This window comes from Puma concolor, chromosome A1 (genome assembly GCF_028749965.1).
Source record: "Puma concolor isolate L17-30 chromosome A1, mPumCon1.1.hap2, whole genome shotgun sequence".
NCBI classification, from domain to species: domain Eukaryota; kingdom Metazoa; phylum Chordata; class Mammalia; order Carnivora; family Felidae; genus Puma; species Puma concolor.
In genome coordinates this window covers 136,256,246-136,279,316 of record NC_141667.1, presented here as the reverse complement: position 1 = coordinate 136,279,316, position 23,071 = coordinate 136,256,246, and the positions used below count along the sequence as shown (strand labels likewise).

The 23,071-nt window shown below is 43.2% G+C and overlaps 3 long non-coding RNA genes across 6 annotated transcripts in view; 2 read left to right on the top strand and 1 right to left on the bottom strand.

Moving 5' to 3' along the window:
• The first annotated feature begins 10 nt into the window (after positions 1-10).
• LOC147584494 (uncharacterized) lies at positions 11-7,173 on the top strand. Its single transcript, XR_015250475.1, has 3 exons — positions 11-346; positions 2,475-2,555; positions 7,129-7,173. It is a non-coding gene; the product is annotated as an uncharacterized LOC147584494 (long non-coding RNA).
• On the bottom strand, positions 2,000-21,170 carry LOC147584493 (uncharacterized). Its single transcript, XR_015250484.1, has 4 exons — positions 19,653-21,170; positions 17,977-18,190; positions 2,440-2,597; positions 2,000-2,323 (listed from the first exon to the last, which is right to left on the bottom strand). It is a non-coding gene; the product is annotated as an uncharacterized LOC147584493 (long non-coding RNA).
• The window catches only part of LOC147584492 (uncharacterized), a 167,973-nt gene continuing 152,307 nt past the window's right edge, over positions 7,406-23,071 (top strand). For all 4 annotated transcript variants that reach the window (XR_015250481.1, XR_015250483.1, XR_015250482.1 and 1 more), the window contains exons 1-2: positions 7,406-7,455; positions 8,443-8,531. This is a non-coding gene — a long non-coding RNA (uncharacterized LOC147584492). The remainder of the gene's footprint in view (positions 7,456-8,442; positions 8,532-23,071) is intronic.

Genomic DNA, 23,071 nt, shown 5'->3' with positions numbered 1-23,071 from the left:
CCGTCCAATCGCCTGCGGCTGAGGGCTGGATCTGAGACGCGCTGGCGGCGGGGAAGTTGGCTGCGGTGGGGTGCCTGGGCTGCGGGCTGGTGCTGTCGGGGTAGCTGCCTCGCGACCCGGATGCCTCGGGAGGGAAGTGGCGGCCCCGGAAGGCCCCTGCCTTAGAGAGGTCTGGGGCCGTCCAGAGCTCCAAGAGCCGCAGCGTGTCGGCGCGCTGTGAAGCGAGAAGCCCAGCCGCAGCGCGGACCGACTCCGGATTGACAACGCCCACACCTGGTGTCCGCGGGAGGCGCCGAATTTGGCGTCCCCAAAGGAGCCCCAGCGAGGAAACCGAGACCCAAAGAGGGTGAGTCCCGGGCCGCCTCACCCAGTCACCTTTGGAGGCCCGGGCCCGGAACTGGGAGCTCCGGGCTCCCTGGAAAAGGTTCTGGTTGCGGTTTGGTGGTTATCTTCAAAACAAAACTCCGACTCTGCGGACCTCCTGGAAAGTTCAATACACGTCCCCTCCTCAGCCGTGCTTTCATACCAACAGCAGCATTAGGAGGGAAGCCTACCGGCGCCTAGGCCCCCTTCCCGGCCCAAAGTGCCTGAGGCGCTTGGGCAGAGCCCGGGGGCGAAAGGGAGGCTCGGACGCTAGACGGCGCCGGAGGCCTCGATACCCAACCTAGGGTCGGGCTGCTCTGTCGGGGGACTTCCGTAGCATGGCTCCTGCTGCTGTTGTTCCTTGGGTCCGCCAGAGGGCCAGGGCCGCCCAATCCTCGCGAGCAGGAACGCCTCCAAGAGAGCCACAAGTGCCCACAATGCACGCTGTCGTCCCCTGCCCCTTCGGATGTTCCTGGACCAAGCTCAGAGACCTCCCTAGCGGCGGGCACCAGAGGATCCTGAGCTTTCTGGTCGGTCGCAGCTCAGTAGCCCCTCTGAGTAGGCTCTGTGGGCTCTGCCCTTCCTGGCCGGCCCGGTCACTTCTCCTTTTGTTGGCAGGGATGCTCTTCACCCTGTGTTTAAGCCCTTACCTTGGCTGAAGTATACACATACACGGAGCTGTAGGTATAGAGTCAAAAAGCAACGGGGTTGGGTGTTGCTTTCCAGGCTGAGGCCTAGAATGTTAGCAAGCTGTAGACCCATAGCTTTGGGTGCTGAGCGGCCAATGGGTGCCTGGAACTGCACCTGGCATAGGTAGGCACTCAAACCGTGTTAGTGAAAAGAACTTACGCATAGTAGGAAAAGGGTCAAGCTTTCTGGTGCCCTGACACCTTCATCACTGACCATTGGCTCCCTCAGATTCACAAGTCCTGAAGGTTTTAGTTCCTTGTGCGTGAGGGAGTATGGACTATTACAGGTGTTATTTCCGTAGCTGCTTGATCCTCCTGATGAGGGTCATTGGCAAGAAGGAAGGCAAAAGGCCTGTAGCTGGAAAGGAATTGAAATGGCCACTCCAGCAGGGAAGGCTACAGCTCTGAGGTGGGCTCTCTGGCCTGGTTTGAGTTTCAACTTGTGTCTATTCAGCTCCCTGTCTCAGCAGGGAAAGGTCCCTAAGACAGGTTGTCAAGCAAGAAAATCAGGCTCTGGACAGTCCTTAGTAGGCCTTAAAAACCGATTTGGATTGCAGAAATTACTCATTTAGTGAATCAAAGGACTGGTGTAGCCAAGGGAGTCCAGCCCATTCCATGGTAAGCAGTTGTTTACCATACTGCTGACTGGCTTGAGAGAATGGCCTTTGCCCACAAGGAATGAGCTGTAGACCAACTGAATGGAATATACACCAGATCTCTGCCTAGGTTGGGGTTGGAAGATAAGGGGAAAAGTATATTTCCTTGGATTCCTTACCCCACCCCACCCCCCAACTCCTGTCTATAACTAGAGGAAAAGTTTGCCAACAGTGTTTATCATGTTAACACCCTGTGAAGGTTTTTCACAGATGCTAGTGAGTATTTTAAAAATCACCTTGGTAATAGGAGCTAAACATTGGCTGTTGACTGTACATGCTATAGTATTTGTGTTAGATGATGAAACAAGGAAATAGGAAGTTTCTTTTTAGGAAATAAGAACTAGATGGGTGACTTCCATTTCCTGATTTCCAGGGTTTTCCATCTCTTTGTTCCATACAGACATAATTGCCATGGGGTTTCGGACAAGTAACTGGTTTTATTTTCCTTTATGGAGTGGATGGCATTTAGAGACAGCACATCTAGAATATATTCGTATTTCCGTACCATCTTCTGTTGTAATTGGTGTTTGATAGGAGTTTGTCACTCTGGCACAGACTTAATCCTTTGGCTGTCGTTCTCCCAGTGATCTCTTGAGTTTGGGCTGTCCCCGTATTCTACAAGGGAAAAAAATGAGATTTACTTGCATAAGAACGCATTGTAGTCCTATCTGTATGAAATAAATAGAAAACCAGGGAAATCTAGATACAGAAGACACTTGCTTAGTACTAACCTATTTCAGTGAAGACAATTTCTTTCCTTCAAAAGGATGAAGAAGTTTGTGGAATGGCTTGGGAATGAGAAGACTGAGTTGAGGCCATGGAAGCTGGGCTGGTCCTTTTGTGGATGGTGAGCAAATTTCCCTTCAGGCACTGTCACCCATCTGTGACACTGAAACAACATTTTGGAGCCTTGTAAATTTCAGCAGGATGTGACTGATAGGAGCCCTGGGTTCTAATCTGAGCTGTGAGTGCTCCTGGCAGTCACTTAACCTCTGTTTACCCCTGCTTCCTCTCCATAAAACAGCAGTGGCAGAATTGACCCGCTCTGTTTAGCTGCTTAAGGGGGACACTGTGACAGCGGTTAAAAAGCACTGCCAGTTCATGCCATTTATAGCAGTAGTGATTGTTGAAAAGGAGAACAAAATGATGTTGAAACAGGAAAACAGTGTGGTCTGAACAGTTCCTCTCTACACTTGGAATTTCTCTTCATTTTAATCTCGTTGGATTATTGTCCTTTTATTCCATAAATGGAAATGACGGAAAAGGGTCCTCACAGTCCTTGTTCTTTGATTACCTTGTTCTTTGATTGTCCTTGTTCTTTGTTTTGGGAGCTTTGCTCAACTGAATAGTGTTTTTCCCTATTTTCCGTTTCCACCACCTCTCTCATCATGTATTCACTTTGAAAATTATTCAGAAATTGAACAGGCTGAGCTAAAGACCTTAGCAAAGAAATGCAATCAGAAGCAGCAGATTCTAATACCAGCCCTGCCATAGGTTCGTTCTAGGACTACAGGCAAGCCATTAACCTGAGTTTTCCAACTACAAAACAGCAATCCTTCTGATTAATTTCACAGAAAGAAGAGATAACTCATGATAAGGCACTCTGAAATATTAATTCCCCTAGAGAGGACAAAATATCTTGTAGGTGATTTTGCAAACTCAAGTATGGTGTTAATTTGTCCGCAACTAGGAGCTATTTTTGTAACAGAGAGATTGCTCTGGCACAAGGTCTGCAGCCAGGGTGATACCACCCACAAAACAATGATCTCTCATGTGTTTAAATGATATTGCAGGCACCCCCTGTCAAAGTTCTATTGCCTCAGGTCCAACCAAGGAAAAATGTGATAACAGAAATGTGTGGGAAAGGGAAGCCTCTGTTGTACACAAACTTGGGATTTCCTCATGCATGCCCTGGAAAAAAATCTACACTGAACTTGTTAAAAATGGATGCCACCGTGTGAGGACAACTCTGATGAAAGGCTAGAATGATCTAAGGAAGATGGCCTGGCACATAAAACTACACACATTGGTCAGAAGGCCACCAGAAGAGATTAAAAAATACCGTTAATTTTAAAACTTCAGAATGAGTAACACTGAGGAATTTGGAAAGGGAGGGTCATGTACTCAAGAAGGAAAAACAGACTCCCAACCTAAGTTAAAAATAAGAACAGCAGGGTGTTCTGAGAAACAGGACAAACAATATGGGCTGAAGAAACATGATCGACTGAAGGTTTTATTTCCTTTCCGTTGCTTCCTAACTTTGAGACCTCGGACAAGGTGCTTAGCTTCTCTGAGATAATTGGGGTGGCGGTGAAGAATGTTGAGTTTTTTCTGCTTAGCTTATTATGAATCTCAAGCAAGAATCTCTGTGTAACTCTTAGCACAGGGCTGGGCTCATACTGGTCCTTCTGCTGATAATAACAATGCCTCATATTTATTGACACTCACTATATGTCCTGCGCTGTTCCATACTCTTCCATCTAATTACTCACTTGATGCTCACAATCCGCCCCTAATGTTGCTACTGTCTCTCCTTCCTCAGAGTTGCTATCTATGTGGAAGGACTGTTCTAAGATTTATATTCTTCTTTGGACTAAAAGTCAGCAGCCTCTTTTAGTAATAGTATTTGCAACTAGCATTGCCTGTTTTCCTACGGAAAGGGCTAATCCAGTCTTGCCTGGTACCTCAATTAGGCTGCATTGAGCACTTGGTAACATACAGTAAAGCGAGTGATAGGTTCAGAATTCAGGACAAAAATGGCCACAGAAAACAAATGGTGCTTCAAAACTCCAAACCACTTCCAGGTCTACAACTATAACCTCTTCAGTTTGGGCTTCCAGACAGTGTGCTCATCATCTGCATTTGGGGTTTAATGAAAGTTAGTTCCCTTGAGGCAGCAATGTGGGAACAGTAACTGGCTAAAGAAGGAAAAGAATGGATTATCCTTAAGAAATGAATTGTATCATTAGTTATTATGAATGCCCCAAATTATGACAGATTCATGTGTAAGTATGCCAGGGAAAAGTAGCCGTGAGCTATAATACACACAATCGTTTATTACCCAAGAGAATTTAGGTGCTAATGTGGATGGTTTTGCATCTGTGAGATTCTGAAACCCACAAAGGATTCCAAGATATAAAGCCAAATAAACCATAATACAGAGGGAAATGATTTTGATTATGTAACATTTATATATAGCATTTCATTTTACATTTTCAAATTGCTTTTCAGTCATTGGTTTATTCTTCATAGCACACCTGGGGAGTATATGCATGCTGTTATCCTCTGTTCACAGCTGAGGCGACTGAGACTGAAGGCAAAGTGTTTTGTCCAAGCGCACAACAGAGGCAGGGTGAGAAATCATGTATTTATTCAATCACGGGTCTTTTCAGCACCTCTCCTTGGCAAGGTACCACAGTGTGTGGCGTATAGCGATGGGTACTGTATGCGTGGTCCCTGACGTGCAGGGAGTCTGCTGGGGCAGTAAGCGTTTTGTGGATGGTGTTTCCAGGAGTGCTCTAGCCAGCAAGGACCAGGGTTTAGAGGAGGAGAAGGTGAGTCCCCTCACATTCCCGGAGACAGTGGGATTTGAGACCCTTGAAAGATGGGTAGAATTTTGGCAAAGAGAGGCTGAGGGTGGTGTGAATGCCAGAGCAAGGAAGGTGGGCACATTCAAGGTGTATTGGAGAATGTTTGACCACAGCAGGACGTTTGTCAAAAAAGCGCTGGTGAGGAGAAAGCAGATTTTCCAGCACACTGAATGCCCGGCTAAATATATAGATTTTAGCCTGTGGGCAGTGAGAGCTCGACTCCTCTCTGACTTCTTCCATTCCCTCATTATTCTAACACGCACTGAGTGCTAATATACACTTAGTCTCCAGATGTTTTCTCATACACTGGCTTTTCTAACCTTCACAGCATTCCAACGAGATACATATTATTATTCCTCCTTCAGTGGATGAGAAAACTAATGCATGTGGAAATTCAGACTTGCCCACCATTATGGAGCTCATAACTGACAGATGTGGAATTTGGAAGTAGGACTTTTGACTTCCTCATAGGTGTTTGTGGGAAGAAGGGTGCAGATTCTGGACATTGTATTCACAATGCTCATCTAATAATATGCCCTCCACCCTGGCTCAATGTCTTTCCAGAAAGGAAAAGTAAATGGAAGAAAAATAAAATTAATTTCTTAGCATGTAATTTATTTTATTTCTAAAGTCAGCTGCAGGTCAGTAAGAAAGACAAAGACAAATTGTGCTCTACGATTGATAACAAATGGCTGCATTTTGATAACTTTAGTGTTGTCAGTATCTTTAATATATTCGGATCTCAGCTTAGTGTTTCCACTAAGCCAGAATCTCTCTCTGGAGTTGGTCAATTCGGTCCCTAATCCTTTCCCCTTAGCATGCAACCTAACCCGTTTATTGTAGTGCCCTATGAGGTCTCCATCTCAGCTTGAATTTCGCCCATTAAGAAATAGCTTTTTCTCTTCAGATACAGGCTACTAATTAGCATTTTTACTGTTTAATCATCTGGGCTAAAATACAAGTGAGAGAAGTATTATTGTTAATCCAAAAATGCTTAGAAAGGAAACCGATTGCTTATTTAAATCTTCGTATAAAGAAATAAAGAGACGCCCTCAAGGGGTGGGTGAGATGAGAAAACTTAGGTGACATAAAAATTAAAACTGAAAATTTTAACATTTGTGAAATAGGGCACTTCTTATTGATCTGGTATTATGGAAGAGTGGGTTTTTTTGTTTTGTTTTTTGTTTGGTAAATTCCTGTCCGTGATCAGTCAGAGAAGTTTTCCTCTAGAGCAAATACCTAAATACCTGCAACAAATGACAGGCCACTGTTGACCCTATATGTGAAGAAAAACAGGAAACCACTAAAACGTAATATTTCAAAATCCTAAATCTAATGCGTAACGTTCTCCTTGTCTCTCAACCCTCTAGTGCCTTGTTTGGCTTTGCCTGGATTGTATTTTATGACTCGGGTTATAGAGAGATCCACAAATAAGTGGTTAAGTGTTTTTCCATGTTTTTTTTTGTTTGTTTGTTTCTTAAAGAAGTTGAAAGAAAGTAAAGTTAACATGTAAGGATCATTAAATTTCATCTAAGATCTTAAGGATTCTATGTGAAAGATAAAGAAAACAAGCACTGGACCAGAAAACTGTATCTGATTTCTCTTCTCTCTTAAAATGCCATAACTTTTTCCTGTGCTTTGTAGGAGAGCAATGGGCTGGGACAAGATGGTCTCTGTTTCACTGAGGAAAGTGATAAAACTAATCCATGTTGTCTTGGCTTCTAGATCTGCAAAGCAGGGATGCTTACCTTGAGATACAGAGAAAACAGAACTTTGAAAGACTCAGAGGAAATCATACAACTGATTGTAACCATTTGCATCTCTTTACAGAGGAAAAATCCACAATACATACATCTGGGGACTTTCCATATTTTTTTTATTTTTAAATTTTTTTTTTTTCAACGTTTATTTATTTTTGGGACAGAGAGAGACAGAGCATGAACGGGGGAGGGGCAGAGAGAGAGGGAGACACAGAATCGGAAACAGGCTCCAGGCTCTGAGCCATCAGCCCAGAGCCCGACGCGGGGCTCGAACTCACGGACCGCGAGATCGTGACCTGGCTGAAGTCGGACGCTTAACCGACTGCGCCACCCAGGCGCCCCGTTTCCATATTGATGGAAGAAAGTGTTCAGGATACCTAAGTGAATCCCATTGAAGGCATGTATTAGCATTAATTTCTCCTAACTATTAAAACTGAAGCTAACGTGGGTTCTTTCTCTTCTTAAGATGTGCAGCAAAAATGCTGAAACTCTCAAAGATGATTGAGGCCAAAACATGCCAGAATTAACCTTGTTTAAAAAACAAAAACTATGCGCAGTAGATAACTTTCCCAACCAATAAGACTGAGGCTCTTTTCACAGGAGCTTCTGAATTCTGAACAAGGTCTAACGGGATATTGCAGGGAGCAAAATACTGTGTGAGAAGTTAATGACATTTCATCTTGGTGTCTGGTGAAGGCCAATTTAGGATGCGTCTGGAAACAGGCATGTCAGCTGACTAAACCCTGGGAGTCTTTGTGGGGAGGTTATTGGTCTTGTCCTGGGTAAAGGACCCAAGGTCATTGAGTTATAGCATCTCAAGGTACTTTTCATGGCCTCTGCAGTAATCACTACAGTATTATCCTCAGGTATAAGTACTCAGTAAATATTTGTTTGATAGAATTTAATTGTTAGCAGGTTCTGAGCTTAACTAAAGCAGACAACTGCCCTTGGAAATACAACCAATCTCTCAGAAGTCCAAAGAGAAAAGAGCATAGTCAAGGTCGAGTGTCCCCAGAAAGGTCATGCTTGCTTAGAATTCATAGCTCAAATCAGCTGTGGTGGGCATGAGGGCACTAATTCTTATTCAGAGTCAAAGAAACTATTCACTTGCAAATGAATTGGAATATGTAATTGGACCTGGCCCCTGAAAGTTTTGTGGCCTTTTCAAAGCAAAATGGAAAAAGGGAAAACTATGGCTGTTTTCTGACTCCCTTTTCCAAGAACCTGAAAATATATTACAAATGAGTTCTTAGTTGTGGGTCACCATCCTTGCAAGACCTGTCTTTGGTTCCAAGGTTAGAAACTCTTCCTCTGCCTCCCGTTCTCACCGATCCCCAACTTGAGCTAGGTCTCAAAGTCTCATTTTGACCATATATTCTTTCAGCCACGTGGGGGAGGATGAGAAGAGGCTAAATATAGCCATGGAAAAAACAACCAGCAGACTAGAAAGCACCTTCAGGCTTAACATCAACAGTGAGTATGTAGCATCAGCTTACAGTCTTGTGTGAACACGCATGAATTTTTTCTAAGAATATTTTTCAGAAGAGTGTGTTTTTTAGATACAATCTCTAAATTGCATTATGAATGATAAATGAGAAGGTTAACAAACTATACTTCAGGGCTGTTTTACATATTTGCTGCCATGATTAGCTCTATCTTTGTGAGTACAGATTATGTCACTTTATTAGTCTTGCTGGAAAGGGAGAACTACTGTACTTTGGTGTTGGGAAAGTATCTTTGAGATGATGACGAAGATTGCAGGAAAGGCTTGGGTTTATTTTGGAATTTGTTTCATTTTAAAAGACTGTGACTAGGTCTTCATACCTGTCTAATAAGCATGCATGTAACATTTTTGTTTGCTGAGTGCCTTTCAGCCCCCATTAGTCTCCACAATACCCCTTGAGGGTGGGTCAGTATTACTGCCAACAGTTTACATTTGAGGAAGTTTAAGACACAAAGGGATTATGTGATTTGTACAAGGTCACCCAGCATGCAAGCCTAGCTAAGAAAAAATGACTGCAAAGCTCTTTCCAAATAAAAAGTGCCTTATAAATGTTAGGTAGTATTAATGGGCATGATCCCAGGATGAGTAAAATACTCTCTAGGAGTCAAGTGCTCATACATGCTTTATATGATTAATTCTTTTAACCTCAGGGCAACTTTTGATATAGGAATTCTTGAAATTGGCTATGCATCGGAAGCATCTTTATAGCTTTTAGAACCTGGATCCCTACCCAAGCTTAGAATCATACTCTGGGAGGCGGGACCCAAATAATTTGTATCTTGTAAAGCTCCACAGGGGATTCTGATGGTCAGCCAGGGTGGAGAACCACTGTGCTAGACAGACGGTAATAATAAACTCAGACAAGCCAAGAGCAACAAGAAAACACCGTGGAGTCCATTTAGGAGAAAAAGTCTAGCATCTTCCAGGCTTGTGTTTACCTACTTTGCCACTATTATTAACAAAGGAACTGCTTCCATGAAAAAAATCAACTGTAGGATCCATGTGTGGAGTTCCAGGAAATAGCGCCAAGATTAAAGTTTATTTAAGAACCACCTGTGTTTGTTATAATTTACTGGGTAAATTTATGGGGACTCTCCTTGTGTTATTACTGCTTCCACTCTAATATTTTTATTTGGAGTACCTTGTGTTATAATCGACAGTAAAAACCTCTGATATCTGCCCATTTATCCATCTTTCAAACATTTATTGAATACTTGGCATATGAGATTACGGAATGAAAATAATGTTCTTTGTCCATAGGAGTTTATCATCCAGTGATAAAACAGACCCAGGCCAAACAAACGGAAACCCTCTAGTACTAAGCCATACGTACTAAATGACAATCAAAGTCTACATGAGGCATTATAATTGCTAAAATGTTGTAACAACCCAAATGTCATTGATTTAAAAAATAAATAAAACATAGTGTATCCATACGTCGGACTGTTAACAATAAAATGGAATGAAGTACTGATGTGTGCTAAAACATGGATGAACTCTGGAAAAAATGTGTAAAATGAGAAAAGCCAGTCACAAAGAACCACGTATTGTAGGATTCCAGTTACATGAAGCTTTGTGAATAGGCAAATCTATAGAGATAGAAAGTAGATTAGGATTGCGTAGGGCGGGGGGAGGACAAATGGGAAGGCACTCTTAATGGGTACAGGATTCCTTTTTGGGGTGATTAAAATGTTCTAAAATTGTGATGACTGCACAAGTCTATACTAAAAAACATCACATTGTACACTTTACATGGGTGGATTGTATGGTATGTGACTCATATCTCAATAAACCATATATACACATATCTATGGTGCTTTATGAGCTTGGAGGAGACAGTGATTGATTTGGGTTGGAAGAAAGGGTGGAAAATTTCCTGGAGGAAGCTGCAATTGAATTGAAACAGAAGGGTGATTTTGTAAGATGGAAGGCTCCAAGATACGAAATGATGGTTTTTTAATGCAAGGGTAATTTATCTGGTATCAGTAGGAATTAGGATACATGAATGATACACTATATAGAGGCTAGATGCAGGGCTTTTACTATGATGCTGAATTCTCTAGTTTGGTCTTCGTTTCTGTGGGCATTGGAGAGCCATGATGGGTTTGTGAGTGATCCGATTTGGCCTGTGATTTGGAAGGATAATTGGAGGTGATGATAAAATGGATGGGAGATGGGGTGGGAGGCCAGTGAGCAGGGGAGACCGTTTAGGAGACTGGGCTTTTGCAGTACATAGGTAAGAGACGATAAATCCTTGAACTATGGTGGCAATAGCAGTGAATGCTGAAACAAGGAGACCGATTATAGGAAATGCTTAAGAAGTCAAATCTTAAAACTTGGTGGTGTTGGGGAGTAGGTAAGAAGACACAAGATACATACAACACAAATATTATTTTATTTTATTTTATTTTATTTTTATTTTATTTATTTTTTATTTTATTTTATTTTATTTTTTTTTAAATTTTTTTTTTTTTTCAACGTTTATTTATTTTTGGGACAGAGAGAGACAGAGCATGAACGGGGGAGGGGCAGAGAGAGAGAGGGAGACACAGAATCGGAAACAGGCTCCAGGTTCTGAGCCATCAGCCCAGAGCCTGACGCGGGGCTCGAACTCACGGACCGCGAGATCGTGACCTGGCTGAAGTCGGACGCTTAACCGACTGCGCCACCCAGGCGCCCCTATTTATTTTTTAAGTTTACTTATTTACTTGGTGGCGGGGGGTGGGGGGGAGGAGCAGGGAGAGAGGGAGAGATAGAATCTGAGGCAGGCTCCGTGCTGTCAGCAGAGGGGCTCAAACTCATGAATTGTGAGATCATGACCTGAGCCGAAACCAAGAGTCAGACACTTAACCAACTGAGCCACTGAGGCGCCCCTATTCTGTTCTGTTTTTTGAGAGAGAGTGTGTGCCCATAAGCACACCTGTGCAAGCATGGGGGAAGGGCAGAGAGAGGGAGAGAGAGAATCTTAAGCAAGGTCCATACTCTCAGAACAAAGCTGGGATGCAGGGCTCAATGTCAAGACCGTGAGATCATGACCTGCACTGAAATCAAGAGCTGGACATTTAACCGACTGAGCCACCAAAGCTTCCAGTATTTTAGACCACACCAGGGCCTGGGTACTCTTTTATTAAGTGACTTAGAATCATAATGCAAAAACTATTGTTGAAGTAACACCAAGCAGATAAATTGTAGCTCTTTGACAACTTGTCAACAAGGGTTTGATTACAGAGCCTCCTATTTCTTAACAAAGAAATATATATTGTGAATAAAAGGATGGATTGAAGAGAGAAATGCTAACCATTTTTTAAGCTCTTTGGAATCAGACCTTCCCTTGTTGGAAAGAAGCACTCCTTTATGGCCTACTCTGAATGACTAAGTATTTGCCTCTCGCTCAGATAGCTTCCCTAGAAACCCTTACTTTGGTGTGAGCAACTTAGATTTACTGCCAGGGCAACACCTCTCATCAAACGCCCACGCTGCCTCTTGGCTTGGTGCTCACCAGCAGGTGTTCATAAGCAGCATTTTGTTTTGCTTCTAATAAGAGCACAGTCTCAGAAAAGCATGGGCCGAATGTACCACACATTAGAACTTTCGCTTACAAGTGTTCTCAAAGGGGAGATCTGAAACTGTGGGAGTCTTTAGGATCAGGAATACAAAGACTGCCTTTTCCCTTAATCATGCCAGGCCACACCTGTGTTTTCCATAAGAAGGAGGGGCAGCCAGATACTGGGCAAGGTCAAATAGAGACAGTCTTTCCCATTGCGTGGCAGTGCATTCCCTGAGAATCTGTCATGGCCTTCTCCATGGGCTCTGGAAGGTGTTGGCAATGACGTTGCCTGCTGCTAGCCGAGTTTGGGAATAGCATCCCTGACAAGTGCCGTATGTGAGTTTAACCAAGCAGGAAACACCATTTAGAACACCACTTGCTGAGATGTGGCTCTTTTCTGTGCCTGTCAGTGAACAATGACTACAACAAACCCTGTTCAATCACAGTTGTTAGCAGAGCTAATTACAGCCGTCTCGGGTGGGAGCAATCCCAACAGATGCCTCTAAGGGACTTCCGTCACAGGTTCAAACATTGGCTTTGCAGGTAAGCAATGGAAACAGGCCCCTTGGGGGGCTTTAAACAACAGTTCTCTGCAACTCTGAACATGGATCCGTCTTCCCTCTACAGTTGGCGAGGGATCGTTTCAAAAGAGAACCGCCACCAAAAACGAAGGAGGAAAGGGACGTTTAAAGCCAGTAGGGTAAATGTTTTGGATTAAATGAGAGCAGAACTGGGTATTATTCCTTGGGCCGTCTTTGAGTCACTGCATGATTTGATGGAGGTCACTTCCCCTTTCTGGGCCTCACTGTTCTCCTCTCAGAAATAAAGATAATAATACTGGCTCTATTTATATCACAGATTGCTGAAAGAATAAAATAAAACAGTTTAAAAAAAATAAAAGTTGGGGAAAAATAGAAAATGCCATACAACTCTAGGTAGTGTAACTGTTATTCCCCTTCTCCGGTTCTACATTTTACTCACAAGTGATGAAAGGGAATAAGAAAAAAAATCTGTGCTATTGCAGAATCTTGGACTTTAGTTTCTTTCCTTTTTTTTTTTTTTTTTTTTTTTACATTTATTTATTTTTGAGAGAGAGAAGGAGTGTGAGTGCAGGAGGGGCAGAGAGAGAGGAAGACAGATGATCTGAAGCAGGCTCTGCACTGTGAGCACAGAGCCCAACGTGGGGCTTGAACTTACGAACCATGAGATCATGGACTGAGCTGAAATCAAGAGTCGGCTGCTTAACCAATTGAGCCACCCAGACGCCCCTCAGACTTTAGTTTCTGATGCCTCTGAATGGCACTATGGTTTGCTCATCTTCAGATTTGCCTCCCCCTCCCCAGTTCATTCTGGTGGAAACTCATCTTTAGTTTGAGGGGGTGGAGAAGACCCTGAGAATCTCAAGAGACCAAAACGCTGCATGCATCTAGTCTCATCTAAACTTCACTTGCTGCAGCCCGTCTTAAAGCCCTCCTCTCTCCATTTCCTGAGACACCTGATTTGGAAGGATGTCAGCCCTGAATGAGTCCCATAGTCAAACTGGGGCTCAAGAGGATACCTCCAGTACAGAACGGAAAATTTTTAAAGTGTGCTGAACCTGTCTTAATCTGGGTCTCTAACTATATTCTTGCTCCTGCTAAAAATCTCAGCATACTTCTAACCAAGCAAGGCATGTCTACTTATCTGATGGTGCTGTCAGTGATAGAAAAGGATCATATTACGGACTTGGCAGAGAAGAAAAAGATTTATTTCCAATGGTTGAAGATGTATCTTTTCCAGATAGGCAAAACCAGTCAGAACACTAAAAAATACCAATAGAAAGTGATCATGTTTTGTGAGCAGGAGAAACCATTCTTGACTTCACAACAATAAGGAACATTTATAAGGATCCCAAATCCATGGTTTAAAAAAAAAAAATGACAACAGGGTGCCCGTGGGATTATCAGACTCTTGCTTGCCCCCTTTAGGGTGAGGCGACATCTCCATTTAAATGAACTCCTTACATTCAGTGTTTCAGTTTCCTCCTCTCCCTTTTCTCCTCCCAATCATTATCTTTGTTTCAATGCTCAGCATAACGAAAAAGTCTAAGTAGGGAATTGCACATTATTGTAGGCTCTCTGCACCATTGGCAAAGTGATGCTGCTTCTTCCATATTTGTAATTATCTGTTCTACTCTTACTCCTGGAAAATGTATGGAGAATGACAGCAGTATCCTTTATTTCTCTTGAAGGCATTCTTGGGTCTCACTTGGTGTATAGGTTATAGAACATATCAAGAAATGTAATAATTGCATTTTTATGTAATCACACATATACAAATAGAAAATACCATTTTATTTATTTAAATTTTTTTTTTTAATGTCTGTTTATTTTTGAGGGAGAGAGAGACAGAGAGTGAGCAGGGGAGGGGCAGAGAGCAGGAGACACAGAATCCGAAATGGGTTCCAGGCTCTGAGCTGTCAGCACAGAGCCCAACGCGGGGCTTGAACTCACGAATCACGAGATCATGACCTGAGCCAAAGTCGGGCACTTAACACACTGAGCCACCCAGGCGTCTCTAGAAAATACCATTTTAAATGAATCGAGCAAAAGGGGGAAATAGATAATTATGTTTTAGCTATTATAGTTACTTGGTAGAGTAAAGAGGTTTAAAGAAAAAGATAAAATCCTTTGGTAACTCAAAGACTGTGATCACCCTGGACATGTTGCACCTGCCAGCTGGGAAGTTGTTTTATGCTAGTAGGTGAGAACTCCATTGCTTCTTTTGCCCTTGCAACCTTTTCTTTATTAAGGGCTTAGAGAAATGTGACATTGCTAAAAACTCTAACTTGAAAATACTTCACAGAGCAGGATCCTTGCCAAATTTAAGAATCTTGCTAGTTTGCAAGATGAGAGCTGTCATGCAGAACAAAAGGCTGATACTAGAAGTCAGCAATCACAATGGGAATAAATCCCACAGTCTGATTTCTGAATGTCTTAATCTCCTTCAACCTTAAAAGAGTGATGCTGGCCTTACTTTGGGATAACTTTACAAAGAGAACATAGGGGGAGGTGGAGTTAAATCCTGAAACTTAGCTCCTCTGGCAGTTCCTTCCCAACTTCTAACAGCTCTTTTTTACCAGGTCATGAATAGATGCCCGTTTTCACTTCTTAGCATTACATTCCTAACAAAAAAACATATGACACTGCCTCACTTGCCTGGCCGAGGAATAAGGGAGTTTCTCAGCTGGCTCAGGTCACGATATCACGGTTTGTGGGATTGTACCCCATATTGGGCTCTATGCAGATGACAGTGAGGAGCCTGCTTGGGATTCTCTCTCTCCCTGTATCTTTGCACCGCCCCCCCCCCAAATAAATAAATAAACTTAAAAAAAAGAAAAAAGACGACTTGGGATCATTGCTGGGGGTCTTCTGTGCAATACAGTGCTGCAGTAGAGCCTATCAGGGTTTCCCAGCGGAGTTGGATTGTGTTGTTGAATTGTGAGTAGCACAATGAGGCCATAGCCTGAAGTTTCCTTTAACTTGTATCCTCTCTCTTTCTTATTGTTTCCAAATTATTAAGAAAAGCTTCAATTAATATTAGCCCTACCTTATTTCTAAGGGTGAAAGCTTTCCATCAGGAATAGTTCAAATATAACATTTTGGCATGAAGAAAGGATGCCTTTGCCACTCAGTGTGGGCCTTTGGCTGGATTCTTCCTATTGTGTCCAATCTTTTGGCTGGTGCTGCTCCTATGAGCTTTTCTTCTCCATGTTTTGTGTGATTTTAGTGTTTCTCCCTTCTCCTGAAGCTTTATTCCTTCTATCCTTCGTAACTCCAAAGGACTTTGGCTTTGGTGGTCATTCTTTTTGAACGTGAGAGGGGAGGTAAAATGCTGAACATCAGCGTCTAAATGAAAGACCAGCTAGATGAGACCATTGTCTGTTGGCTATGCCTCACTGTTCATGGATTCCTGTTTAATAGAGAGATAGAAGATCTGTGCCCGGTGCAGGACTCTGGGTCCCAGTGTCAAAATATTTTGGTCTCTGTGGTGAACAAGAGCCCTGGGTCTGGTATGTGCGTCTGTGGATGGGGATGGGTTGCCATGGTCTACTCTCCAGTATCAAAGTCACTCTCGAAGCCCCAAACTACTGCCTAAATGCTTAGCTCTTCTAAGATAGGCTAAAAGTTATGGTACTTTCACAGATGGCTTGCCATTTTCGAGTATTGAGCTAATCGGTTAATCAATTCTTCAGCTCTTCTGATGCTTTTTGTTCTCTTAATTGTCCTCTTTAAACAAAATATGTTTGAAAACTTCCTGAAAGATAGACACTCTACAGCCTTTTCTGCACCTTCCACTTCCCATCCTACTGCAAATTTCTTTCAGGTTATATCTTCTTCCTTTTCCCTACCAAAATTTCTCTTAATAAGATTGACTCATCATTTGTATTAGTTTCTTATTGCTGCTGCAACAAATTACCACAAACTTGGTGGTGTAGAACAAAGAAGTTTATTCTTTTATAGTTCCATAGGGCAGAAGAAGCCCTAAATCACTTTCACCGGGCTGAAGTCAAGATGTTGGCAACACATGTTCCTTCTGAAGGCTCTAGGGGAGAATCTGTTTGTCTTTTCTAGCTTCTGGAGGCCACTTGGGTTCCTTGGCTCATGACCCTTTCTTGTATCATCCCAGCCTCTCGCTTCTGTTGTCATATCTCATACTTCATCTTCTGTAGTAGCTCCGTCTCCCTCTTGCAGGGACACTCGTGGTTAGATTTAGGACCCACTTGCATAATCCAGGGTAGCTTCCCTATCTTAAGATCCTTAACTTAATGGCATCTGCAAAGACCCTTTGTATATAAGGTAACATTCATAGGTTCTAGGGAATTAGGGCCTGGATACCTTTGTTGGGGGGGGGGGCGTTATTCAGTCTAACACAGCACTGATATACTAATTTTCAAGTCCAGTGTCGTCTTCTTTTAATTCCTCATCCTAGCTCTTTTGACATTAGATACTGTCACCTAGTCTGGGGAAAATTCCCTTTTCTGACTGTCAAGAAATGGCTCTTCTCCATTGATGTGATAACTTTGTTGCTTATCTCTCCCTTTAGAATGTAAGCCCCTGAGTAGGACCCTTGGCTGTCCGTCTGCTGCCCTGTCCTCACTGCATAGAATAGCACATGGTATTATCATATAATCAAAGGCAGCAAAGAATACAAATTAGATGACCTTTCCCCACTCCTCTTATTCTCTTTTTATTCTCCTGGTTTTTCCTCTGTCCATATGGTCAAGTTTGGTATTTCCCTGGGCTTAGTCCTAGCTCACTTTTCTCTGCCCGTGCTAGATGGATGCAGTTCCGGCCATATTATGGGGACTCTCGGATCTGCACCTCCAGCCCAAACCTCTGATTTGAACTTCCAACTTTAATCTTTACTGGATATCCCACAGGCATGGCAAATTCACCTTGTCCCACCTTTCCCATCCACCAAGCACAACCAAAAACTAACCTCCCTTCCTTTTATGCTCTCTGTCTCAAAGAAAAGTAAGTGCTAGGATTTACCCAGTAGCCACAGCAAGAAGGCTGGCGGTCATCTCAGACTTCATGCTGTCTTCTACTCTCTCTCCCCCACACCTCTCCAGTCAGTCATGAAGATTTGTCAACCTCTCTCTGAAATGTGTCTTGATACCTCTTTCTGTCTAACTCCCGTTGCCCTGGTTCAAGTCCTCATTACTCCCATGAGTAGGACATAAATCAACTTAGAAACTGTTCCTCTTGACTTCTCTTGAATATGATGGAGTGACATGCTCTCAAACCTGCTGCGTGATCGATCATTACCAGTCATCCTTTCAGTCTCTGCTGAGTGGGCAGTGACTGATTTGCTCACCACCTCACCTTGGCTCCCCGAGCTGACTGGATCAAGGATAGGCACGTGATCCAAGGGTGGCTTCGGCGATAGTCCCAGCCAGCCGACACGACTTGGGTGGCTGCTAGTAAATAACAAGCTGAGTAAAATCCCTCTTTTGGGATTTCAGAGTAACGAAGCTGGAGACTCAGACCCCTGTATTGCTGAACACAAGGATCAGCAGAAATGATGGGCACGGGCAAGCTGCCGTGATGAGAAAGCAGATACTGTGAGTAAGGAGGGGAGCTGGTGAGTCAGGAGGGGAAAGAAAGAGGCTGAGGCACCATGTCAACGGTGCTGCCTCTGTTTCTGTGGCTCTCCAAGACTGTTTCCTGCAGCCCGGCCCCACTGTGATTCTTGTTGTCAGATTTCCATGAGTTGCTGCATTATTATCAACAAACAGAACAACGCTAGTCTGAGTGAGCCCCTGCTTCCTGCAATAAATTGGCCAAAAGGATGTTTTCCAGTAAGCCCTTTTAATGTTGTATGAGACATCTGGAGAAAGCAACACTGTAACCAAGAGCAGCAATTGTTTATTCCACTCCTTTTTATTTCATTTTATTGTTTAAATGTTTGTTTATTTTGAGAGAAAAAGTGAGAGAGAAAGTGAGAGAGAAAGTGAGAGAGAGAGAGAGAGAGAGTCAGAGAGAGAATCCCAAGCAGGCTCCATGCTGTCAGTACAGAGCCCAGTGCAGTGCTTGAACTCACAAACCGTGGGATCATGACTTAAGCTGAAGTTAGATGCCCAACTGACTGAGCCATCCAGGTGCCCCCCACTCCTTTTTAAAGCATTAGCTTAGGAAAAAAAAAGTTTATATTGGTATTTACTTTGGAAGTGGGAGAATATTATGATGAGCTTCTTGAGTCAAAATTAGTCTTTATGTAAAAACAAATTGATGCCTGCAAACATAATTTCAGAAAGGAAAAGTATGAAAACAACTATAATAATTACTGAACATTGTCTAATACTTATCACCAGGGGGATAATCAAACTACCTATTAGATGCTGTGTTTCTAGATATCTACCTTTCTATTTTTCAGCTAGTGGAACAGAGGGTTTACTAAAGCCCTCCAGGATTCTTAGTCACATGACCACATTCCTGTCTCAAATGTGAATTAATAAGTAGATTGACAGAATATCTATAGGTAAAAAAACAACATTAGGCACATATAATCAATACTCTGAATGTGGAATACAATCAGAGAGCATCTTTATTTATGTCTCCCGCTATCCTTATAAAATGTATTCAGTGGTGGGATTTCTTACTCTGTTCAGGATAAAAAATAAAAACTGTAGTAAGTGTCAGGATTCTTCCAAGTATTCTCAGCCAGCAGAAAGTCCTGTGGTCACTTTATTTTTATTTTTATTGTTTTAAATATTTACTTATTTTTGGGAGAGCGCAAGTTGGGGAGGAGCAGAGAGAAAGGGACAGAAGATCCGAAGAGGGCTCCCTGCTGACAGGCTGACAGCCGTGAGCCCAGTGTAGGGCTCGAACTCTCGAACTCACGAACTCATGAGTTCACGACCTGAGCTGAAGTTGGACACTCAGCTGCTCAACCAGCTGAGCTACCCAGGTGCCCCACCGTGTCCACTTTAAACTGTGATTAATGTGTCTGTTGCTATGTCAAAAATCAAAAGTTAGAACTTGCTTTAAAGTTGTCTTACCTGCAGGGTAGTGTGAAGCCATGTGCTGGTGGGAAGCTGTGGAAGGGGAAGGCCTTCTTTCCTTGCTCCTGGAAGCTCTGGTTCTTGTAGAACTGGGATGGGGAAAGGCAGAAAACGTGGTCAGGGGCAGGAGTGTTGTCACTGAGTGGTGAAGCTGTGAGCTGGCTTCCAGCCTCCCAGGCCTGGTAGACATTTACAGTAGACATTTCACAGGGGCCTTTGCGGGGTTTTGGGAGATGTTTCACCTGCAGTTCCCTTGATTTCGGCAAATGCACTCTCCATCTCAATAGCTGCTTGCTTCCTCAGCCCCAAGGAGCCTAGGATTCTATCCCTGCTTCTCTCCTGAGGCCCCCCCAGCCTGCCCTCTCTCACATTGGGCCCACATCTGATCTATTCTTCTGGGGAAGCTCAGAGCGATGGCAGGTCTACACTCTGCAATTGGAGCGGCTTGCTAGTTCGTCTCTCACGTGGCTTGCCAGCAGGGCGTTAGACCGCTGCGTTCTTTCTCCCTACTACCTTGGGACACACATCAGGCTTTCTGACGAGTCCCCCGCACGTCCCTTTCTCTTGACATTAGGTGACCGCAACCTTTTACTTTAGTGAGAAGTGAAAGAACCCTTTACTTAAAAAAGAAAAACAAAAATCCTCCAGATATCCTGTCTTGTCAGTCTCCAGCAGTGTTTATGTGATGCAGTAACTCCTTTGGAATGTAACATCTACTGTTTTCATGGTGCGTCAGCCAACACTTTAACACCCTGAAAGTATACGGGTTTTTATTTACTTGTTTGAAATTCTTTTTTTTTTTATTAATGTTTTTTATTTATTTTGACAGAGAGGTAGAGAGAGAATCCCAAGCAGGCTCCTTGCTGTCAGCAAAAAGCCAGATGTAGGGCTTGATCTCACCAACTGTGAGATCATGACCCGATCTGAAATCAAGAGTCAGATGCTTAACCAATTGAGCCACCCAGGTGCCCCTACTTGTTTGAAAATCTAATGTCATAAATGTGTTGTTTGGATGAAGCCTCTGCACTTCCTGTACACCTACAACCACATGCTTATACTTAGGCAGGAAGTGCTCTGAAAGAACAAACTCCCAGGGTCTCTGGCCAGGCCATGGATTCTCTTTTAGCTCAGCAGACTCTAAACTCTCGGAACTTCTCTCACTGGTGACCCAGGAGAAGGATCAGCAACCCTAGGACACAGAGGACACATAGCTCTCAGGATGTCTGCAGCCACACAAATGGGCCGTCTTACCTATGGCCCCCTTCCCCATTGGCCTTAAAGATGTGAATGGCCCGCAGGGTTGCTGGAGAGTACTGCTGAGCTTGGCATGCTTGAGGACTATAAGGACCAAGGAGGATGGGATAGAGAGGCCAGATACCCCTGAAGGATCCTGAACCCAAAGGGCTTACTGTGGATGAGGGCAAGAAGTAAAGGAGGACATGGTTACAAGGGGGAAAAAAACCACATTACCTGAGGTCCCTCGCAGTGTAGACCCCAAATCTATTTGGCTGCATGTTCTTTACTCCAGCCACACAAAACCACCTGCAACTTTCTAAACATGCCATGCCCTTGCATATTCTTATTTTCCACATGCTGTTCCTTCAAATGGAACATGCTCCTTATTCCCAGCCCCACTCTATTGCTCCTATTCAACCATCAAATCCTAGTCTAATTTTCTGTGAAGATTTCTTGCTACATTCCCCATCTGGCCGCCTTGCCATTTTATACATGTCTCAGTTCTAGCCATCACTGCTTTATTAACTTGCCTCTCCCTGCTCCCCAGGAGACAGTGATGGTCTAAGACATAGACTCATTCATTACTGTCCTCCTACCACCTGCCATCGTGCTTCAGTGTTGTAGGGACTTCTCTTAGATCTCTATAGCTGTGCAACAATTGACCATGAACTTAGTAGCTTGAAACAACACACGTTTATCTCAGATTCTTTTTTTTTTCTTAAGTTTATTTTTGAGAGAGATTGAGATAAAGTGGGGGACGGGCAGAGAGAGGAGAGAGAGAGAGAGAGAGAGAGAGAATGAATCCCAGGCAGGCTCTTCACTTTTCGGTGCAGAGCCCAATGCAGGGCTGGAACTCACGATCAATGAGATCATGACCTAAGGGGAAATAGGACACTTAACTGACTGAGCCACCCAGGCACCCATATTATCTCAGTTTCTGCAGGTCAGAAGTATGTGCATGATGTGGCTGGATTCTCTCATCACAGTCTCAGCTGAAATCAAGGTGTTATGCAAGGCTCAGGTTCTCATATGGAGCTCAGGATCCTCTTCTAGGCTCACTGATTGTTGACAGAATTCATTTCTCGAAGCTGTAGGACTGATGTCCCCATTTTCCTGCCAGCTGTTGACCAATAACTACTCTCGGCTCCTAGCAGCCACCCACAGTTTCTTGCTATGTGGCCCCACTAGGCAGTTCACAACACTGATGCTTAGGCCAGCTGGAGCACATCTCGGATTTCTTCTGCAACCAGCCAGAGGGAACTCTGCTTTAAGAGGGCTCACCTGATGAGATCAGGCCCAACCAGGATGATCTTCGTTTTGCCATATGATGTAACATAAACACAGCAGTGATATTTCATCATATTCAGTGAGTTCCATCCACACTCGAAGGGGGAAGGAATTATACGAGGGTGAGGGTTTGCTGGGGTCATCCTAGAATATTGCCTGCCACAGGGCTCAACAAATAATATCAAATAAGATGTGTCCCAGAAATTTGTAAATTATAAACAGTGCTATTCAATTGTAATGGTTTTTTTTTTTTTTTTCCCTCTTGTCACTTTGGAAGGCTTTTTAAGTTGCTTCCAAATCTGTGTTGAGTACAGAATCATCGAGAATGTTGTATGTGACATAATACAAGGAGTTCCCTACAGTGAGCCCAGGTAGCACTGGAAATTCAGGGTGGGTAGCAAGACCTGGTCCAACAGCTGACTGGCTACATTACCTTAGGCTAAGTCCCTGAAACTCTCTGAACGTCAGATTTCTCATTGTGTATGAAATGAAGGGGTGGGACTAGACCATGTATAAAGTTGGCAGCTGTAATATTCTAGAATTTCTGAGACTAAATCATACTATTCAAATTAACATCTAGCCAAGTGACTCACAATATCCAAATTCATTAAAATAGTTCACAAAAGAATTTCATTATAGATGAAATTATAGTGACGTGATTTTAAGAGAAAAAGGCAATTTTGTTTTAAAGCGAAGCCATTGCTTTATTGGTCGAACCTGCCTAGATATAAGCCAGGGTACACAACCACATTTTTAATACTTTACCTAAATGGTGAAGAATATTGTCTTTAGATGACATAGCTATCCAGTTATGTCCAGAAGTGAATTTTCTCCAAGATATTAAAACCTGATACTGTTTTACAATTTGAATTAACTCAATTGATGATGAGTGA